The sequence below is a fragment of the Carassius carassius genome, chromosome 11, assembly GCF_963082965.1.
Source record: "Carassius carassius chromosome 11, fCarCar2.1, whole genome shotgun sequence".
NCBI lineage: Eukaryota > Metazoa > Chordata > Actinopteri > Cypriniformes > Cyprinidae > Carassius > Carassius carassius.
In genome coordinates this window covers 22,542,976-22,550,636 of record NC_081765.1, presented here as the reverse complement: position 1 = coordinate 22,550,636, position 7,661 = coordinate 22,542,976, and the positions used below count along the sequence as shown (strand labels likewise).

The following is a 7,661-nucleotide window of genomic DNA, read 5'->3' as shown; positions in this document are numbered from 1 at the left end:
ACACACACACACACACACACACACAAACAAATCGATAAACATACATGTTAATATGATTAAAGGGGACATAACACTGTCAATCTCATGTTAATCTTGAGTACCTATACAGTCAGTAGTATTGCATCCTTCATATCTCCGAAGAGTCTTTAGTTTTTTATAAAAGAAAAATACAGCTGTACCGCTTTTCTCCTAAAAAAAAAAACAGTCGTGCTCCTGAAGGCATGTATTAGGGAGGTAAAAATACATCACGTATTACCACTTGGTGGCAGCATTTATACAATATGTTTAATTTTTCAATTAATATTAATATGCCACTTTGTCAATTCTCCGATTTCACTGGTGGTGATGCTCCGAGCAAAACAACCAACACGGGAGGGTGGCTGCCATGGCGAAAAGTCGGTTGTTGTTTTTTTTGTTCTCCACAGCGGTGGACTCATTTTACCCATGAATATTAATTAGGCATAGTGTCTTGTTACAAACCAGCGCAACGTCATCGTGATCTAATTAATATTCATACGCCACTTCGTCAATTCTCCGATTTCACTGGTGGTGGCGCTCCGAGCAAAACAACCAGGGGGGCAGGGTTTCATATTTTATTGAAGTAGCCCTGGGCGTCGCCATTGGCTAGCGGACCCCCACCTGCTGTTAGCATTCCATTGACTCCCATTCATTTTGGCGTCACTTTGACAACGAATAACTTTACATCTGAGGTGTTTAAAGACTCCATTTGTCCATTAATAATTTCTAAAGAAACACGAAAATGTATAAAAGGCTCCATTACCTTGTATCTTATGTTATGGCCCTGTAGAAGCAGTTTTTGTAAAAAATAGGCTAACTATTGCGTCATAACCTGCGACTCTCTGTCGCACAGTAGAGAAATTACTGTATGGACAGGAGGAGAAGCTCGCAGGCAATCTTTTACTGTCTATGAGGCTATCGGGGGTACGTGGAGGTATAAAGTCAAGGGAGATAATCTATCAAAATACTTACCAAAATCTGCTCCTGTTCACGCTCGCCTTCTCTGCAAGATTCGGTGGGTTATTCAGATTTCTCTTGGCACAGCGGTTAGAAGACTTACAGGTTGCTCACGTGACATCTACGTCATGAAGCTCAGTTTGAGTCTGCGCAGTACGCCCGACCCCCAGGAAGTGTGTGCTTCTAATCCAGGCGGGAAGGAAGTCGATCGGAAGTTGAAGTCCGCCGCGTGCCGCCAGCTTGTAGCAGAACTTCACTTGCGTTAGCATCCCATTGACTCCCATTCATTTTGGCGTCACTTTGACAGCGAATAACTTTACATTGGAGGCGTTTAAAGACTCCATTTGTCCATTATTTATTTCTAAAGATACACGACAATGTATATAGGGCTCCATTACCTTCTATGTTACATTATGGCCCCGTAGAAACAGTTTTTAAAAAAAATAGGCTAACGATTGCGTCATAACCACTCGACTCTCTGTCGCACAGTAGAGAAATTACCATACAGACAGGAGGAGAAGCTCGCAGGCAATTGGGGAGACGTCAAGAGAGAAGCCCATACAAGCCCTGGCGTTACATTTTAAAATACTATACAAAATAATTAATCAGAATACTTACTCCTGCTCACTCACGCCAAAGAACTCCCCGCTCAAGCTCGCCATCTCTGCAAGATTAACGATGGATGGCAGTTTGCACGCACAGCTACTAGAAGATTTACATCTGTCAGACAGGTTGCTGACGTCATCAAGCTTAGTTTGAGTCTGCGCGTCAGAAACGTAAGTGCTAAAAATGGGCTTCACTTGTCTCAATTAAGTTCCAATAGAGCATCACAGTCGCGCCCACAGCCGGTGCCGGAGGTAAAAATTCAATACAATTTCTGCATTGACATTAGGGAAATAAGCCATAAAAACGTAACCATACATGGTAGACTTATACCAGCTACGGCTGTACTAAGCGATAGTATATGCTCATATAAACGCCAAAAGTTCATGGGGCACTAACCTTGTTTTGAGATAAATGCCTTTTATTCGCGATGTCTTGGATAAGTACTTCATTACCCACAATCCTGAACAATCCCACAATCCCACAGTGATGCATCTGATTGTTGGAACTCGTGTAACTGTCTGGTTAAACCCCGCGAAGGTCCGTGAAAACTGAAGATCATTAATAAAAAAATAAAATAAAAACCTGTGTTGCGTTTTTGCACGGTAGACTTATCAGTGCAATCATGAGCTCCTTGGCTGCCATGATGGATTTTTTCAAGGAGGAAAACAAGTGTTCAAAGGGGTGAAAAACACTTTAGATAGGGTGTGTAACGTTAGTTGAGTGTAGCGTGTCCGAGGGTCAGCTTGTGGGTTTAGTAAGGGCCAGCATGAGGGACAAGACCTACAAAGTTTTGGTGAGTTTTGCAGGGAGGTTGGTAACGTTAGTTAGCATTATCGTCCACTTTAGCTAGGCTACTGTAGCCTTCATATCAAGTCATATCAAGCATTTTATGATGCCACTGTCAAAACAATATTTAGCCTAGGCATACCTTTTTGTGCATTTACTGAACATTTGTGTAATGGCAACGACATGTGTTGACTACTGAGTGGTGATTTCAGTCAGGTACAAAGCACTGCACCATGTTGCTGACGTTATCGTTAACCGCTTTCAAACACGCACACAATATATAAAATACACGATACCTATATAAAACACTATTTATTTACACGATTAATACTGAAAGAACTGCTATTACTGCACATTCACTATATAAAATAAAATTCACTGGAGGAAAAAGTTCGAGCGGCCGTCGTTAGATTTGGAAGTCGCTCAAAAGGCTCGTTCGCGGCTGTGGGCTTCAGTCGAATTCAGTGAGGCGCGGTGGTTTATGGGATGAGTAGTTCCTTCGCTCGAAATGAAAATATGTACACAGTCTTGTACCTTTTTTTAATTTTCTCTTACTTTTTTCACTCGAAATGATATGTTGTATGCTTACGAGTTCAGCCGTAGCTGGTTATCCTCAGACATGCTCTAAAACTCTATAAATACGGATTTTTCCGAAAGTCAATGGGAGAAATGAATGGGAAATTTACTTCCGGCACCAAAGCTCTCTCGGGCTGTGGGCGGGACTGTGATGCTCTATGGGGGTCGCTGTGTCCATTCCTTTTACTGTCTATGTTCTAATCGACTTAATTTTTCTCCGTTGAATCCAATGGGGTCGCTGTGTCCATTTCTTTTACTGTCTATGAAAACAACCGACTTCTCGCCATGGCAGCCACCCTCCCGTGTTACGTCATGGCGTCCCGTGCGCGTGGGTGTGTCCGTGGAATCTGAGGAGAAAGATGGCTGCGGGACGAAGGGAGAGGTTGACAATTCTGAGATTCGCTGTGTCAGGATAGACAAGTTACGGCGGAGGACGAAGTGGAAAACAGCACGTGCTTGCGTAAGTATTTTTTGCTCCGGTTTTAACGGTTGAATCTCGCTGTGTGATCTCGTCACTGTTCGTTTCCCGCTCGGTTCGCGAGCTCAACGGACAGCGTCAAATCAGATCTGACCCGCCGAGAGCTCACTGTGCGGCTAACATCGCAACTCCACAAATAGATGAGACGAGAGATATAACTGGAAGTCAAAGAAAATATACGTACAGCCTATAAACCACGATCATGGTGGAAGCATCTAGATTTTTGGCTTCCACTTAACACAACCACATAGAATAACGGTTTTTAACTGTTCAGTTCCCAGTTCGTGTGTTTAAAAACGACATATTACTGCGTGGGAATGTGTAGCGTGACACATACTTACACTGGGAGTGAGAAAGAGAGCTGCATTGGCATAAACTTGAATATGTGATTGACAGCTGGTTAGGTATTTGTGACGTTAGGTCAGCTTCTTGGTATGAACCAGCGATTTTGTTGTCGCGTTTTTAATAAGTGGCATTTGTCCTCCTCAGTATAATTATGGTAAGTGGTGTGGTCCCAGGTTTGCTCTGTAAAATGTGTATGTTGTCATAAGTGATGAACCCTTGGCTTTAAAATGACTGTTAAGTTATGTAACGTGAGTACTCAACCCTTAGCTATGATGCATCATGTCAGTCCAAATAATTTATAATCATGTGGTCTGTCCTTGTAACTAACATGTTCTTGAATGAGTCAAAAACCTTAAGTCTGACTATGATAGTTTTTTCATACATATGTGATGTGTGGTTGAAAGCAATCTCTCATGTATATGATTATGGCTACAACATTAGCATTCGTGGAAGCAGCTTTTTTGAGTCCTTCTGTTGGAATGTGTCATTCATATGAAGACTATCCATGAAGTCACTCTATTTATCCTCAAATGTGAGAGTAGACCGTTTTCCTGATTCCTGGATTGAATATATGATCTATATCTATGAGAGGAAATAGATTGTCTCTCTCTGCAGACAATGAAGCGATTTTGCCCCTTTGTTGTTGAGAAATATAATGTAGCGATTCAGTATCGAATCATAGGTTTATGAGCTTCTGAATGCTACTTTTTGCACAGCACGATCTCAGATCTCTGTGTGCGAGTGGTGTGTGTGTGTGTGTCTGTGTGTGCACGTTCATCAATTAAAGCAGTGCATTAACGTTGATTAAACGTTAAAAAAACTTTTTTTTATCGTATAATAAAAAATTTGTGTATGTACCGTTTAAATACAGAATTATATCGGGGTGGGTGGGGTGGGGGGCTGTGCACACTTGGCACAGTGGTTAACCATAAAAATAAAAAATGGCACGTCATGCCGAAAAGGTTGCTGATCCCTGGTCTAGTAGGTTCAATCTCAGGGTTCTTTCTGCTGTCTTATTCAATGTTTAACAGGTTTTAGCTTCGTATTTCATTATTTCAGGTGTAGGTGCTGGGATTCCTCAGCTACTCATTATTCATTACTTTTATCTAAGACAGTATTAATGATTCTCACCCTTCATCTTATTGTAACAAATTTTGTGTAAAGCCCATTTTTTAAAAACATTTTACTAGGAAATGATGATGTCTATAATGATTAAGTCCAGTGTTATTGTAGTATAGGGATGGGACGGTATGAAAATTTAATATCACGATTATAGTGACTAAAATTATCACGATTATCAATATTATCACGGTTTTGTTGAAACGAGATGAAAGTGTTCAAAAATAGTTGATGCTCACACTGAAAACATTTCAGCAAGTTTTATATTTAATAATCAACAAACAACTAATAAAACAAGCAACTCTATGCACTTAATTTAAAGAAAGATTAAATTCTGTGGCATTTCCTTCCTTACAATGAAAAGTGTAGAAGCATAGAAAAGCATAGAAAAGTCACTGACATTCGCCATTCCTTCTCGAAAAAAAAAAAAAAAACATTGTGCGCTGCGCTTGCGTCAGACTGTTGCTGGCTGGACATGATTTAATAGTGAGTTATTAAAACCGCGATAATCAAACACGGTTTTAATGATAATTCATTTTTAAACGATATTACTAACCTTCAGCACATTTTATCACGGTTATCAATAAAACCGGTTATCGTCCCATCCCTATTGTAGTATAAATTAGATCATATTAGTTTTTAATCAACAATTTTTTATGTTTTCGGTTTTGTTTTATTTTTAGTTAAAGATTTAGTAATTCTTTTTGTTTTGTTTTTCCTTTTTTTTTATTTATTTTTTTGGTAAATTTTTATCTCAGTTAAACTAAATAAACTAGCTAAAGTAAAATATATTTTTAAGTGTTTAAAATATTTTATTTCACGTCACAATAACCCTGATTCAATCATACTTTTGCTCAATCATACTAGAGCAAGATTTCTGTGCCATAAAACCATATAAACTTGTGTGCTCTTGTAAAGATGTACTTCAGACTCTCTTCATCTACCGTATCTTTCTCATACACACACTTGCTTGAGTGATTTTTTTTTCCCTTCAGCAAATGCTACAGCAGTCATAAACTAATTTCAGTGTCAGAATTACTGAACTTTGAACTCTTGTTGATTACAACCCAAAGAATGAATATGACCTGTAGTGCAAACAAACTCTCTCTCACAACTCTGTTCGCTTGTTCTTATTATTTCCAACCGTCAGTGGTCAACACTCTCTGGTTGGATTCCATTGAATTTAGTCATTTGGTTACTTGTGATCCAACTTTTCTATTTTTACCTTTATTGGCATACATTTGAAACATACCAAAATAGAAGTAAATGCATATTCTAAAAAAATTGAATCATAAGGAAGTATTAGCATTTGGTGGTAAAGATGCATTTCAGATGTCCTTTCGTTTTACCATGGCTTAGATTTACAGAGTAACGTAAATCTTGGCGAAAACAGCCTTGTTTGAACAGACTACTGTAAATTTAGGGGTAGTGTGTTTTGTGCAAGGTTGAGTTACATGTCTCGATCGATGATACAGTGATTAAAGAGAAGAACTGTAATCTTGTTAACCCCTTTTCTTTTTACTTAGTGGTAACAGCACAGATCCATAACCATTATGTTACCACCACCTCATCAGCTAAAAGAGTGCCCTGATGTTATGCCAGTAATTACACTTGCAAGTTTACCTGCTCCTGATCTGCTAACCTACCATTAAGACCTACCTGTGAGCTGCCAGGACAGACACCTGGCTATTGATTAATTGACCTCAGGGCGGTAAGAAAGAGACAGAGAGCCCTCTCCATTTGCTTCTCTATCTCTCTTTTTTTTCTCCACCCATTTTTCCCTTCTGTCACATTATCAGACAGCCTTGCACTATAATATAGGTCATCATGCAAAGCCATTTGGCAGCAGTGTGTGTTTTATATGACAAATTATTACACAATTTGTATCTCTAGCTTTATGCTTTGTTACATAAACAAATACTGTATTTTCCAGAATGTCACTTTTTTTTATCTAAAATGTGCTGGAACTTATATTTCAAAGCAATGTTTATAATGTAATAATGGGAATCATGTAAAACATGCGTAGAGCACACACACTTGCATTTGTACCGAATGAAAGAGTAATGCGGACCCAAATTTATTTTTCTGGCACATCTCGCACATGCAATATAGTTTCAGTTTAAATACATTTGTTTAGGCTTGGCATTAATACGTATTGTTAATAATGAATGCCACTTTATTTGTTTTTGATATACTGATATCTTTCATTCCTGTTCTGTACTGAATATCTTTAAATTAAAATGGTTTGTTGTGGAGTGAGGGGTAGTAATATGCGTTTATAGTCTTTATAATGTAAATGCTTTTTGTTTACCGGTATTTTAGATTATTTCTGAATGTAATAATAAAATGTGACTTATATACACACACACACCAATGCAACTTTTTTTTTTTTTGGTCAACGATACAGTTTTGACCTGGTGCAACTTATAACCAGGTGCAACTTCTTTTCCTGAAAATACAGTAGTCAGTATAATGCTGTTTTTTACAGAACATTTTGGTAAATACTTAATTTACTGACATCTCATGTTGAAATGTTTTGTTTATTATTTCAATTGGTATATTTGAGTTTATTTAAAATGTTCAAGCTATTTTTTCACAGCCTCAGCACTTAACATTGCATTTTAATGCAACTTTACAAGCAAGCATTGTGTTATATTCTATTTCATGATGTTCTGTGCATTTAGCTTTTTTTGAATGCAAGAACATGTATGAAATGATGACATGACTGACCCGATCAGCCAAGGGAAGGCCTAGAACCTCCCTTCTTACTGTTAGT

At 38.4% G+C, this 7,661-nt stretch overlaps 1 protein-coding gene across 1 annotated transcript in view; it reads left to right on the top strand.

Annotated features, from left to right (window-relative positions):
* Nucleotides 1–3,214: 3,214 nt before the first annotated feature.
* The window catches only part of LOC132153033 (FHF complex subunit HOOK-interacting protein 1B-like), a 29,113-nt gene continuing 24,666 nt past the window's right edge, over nucleotides 3,215–7,661 (top strand). Inside the window, exon 1 of the mRNA XM_059562145.1 lies at nucleotides 3,215–3,403. The gene's annotated coding sequence lies outside the window, so the exon portion shown is untranslated. The remainder of the gene's footprint in view (nucleotides 3,404–7,661) is intronic.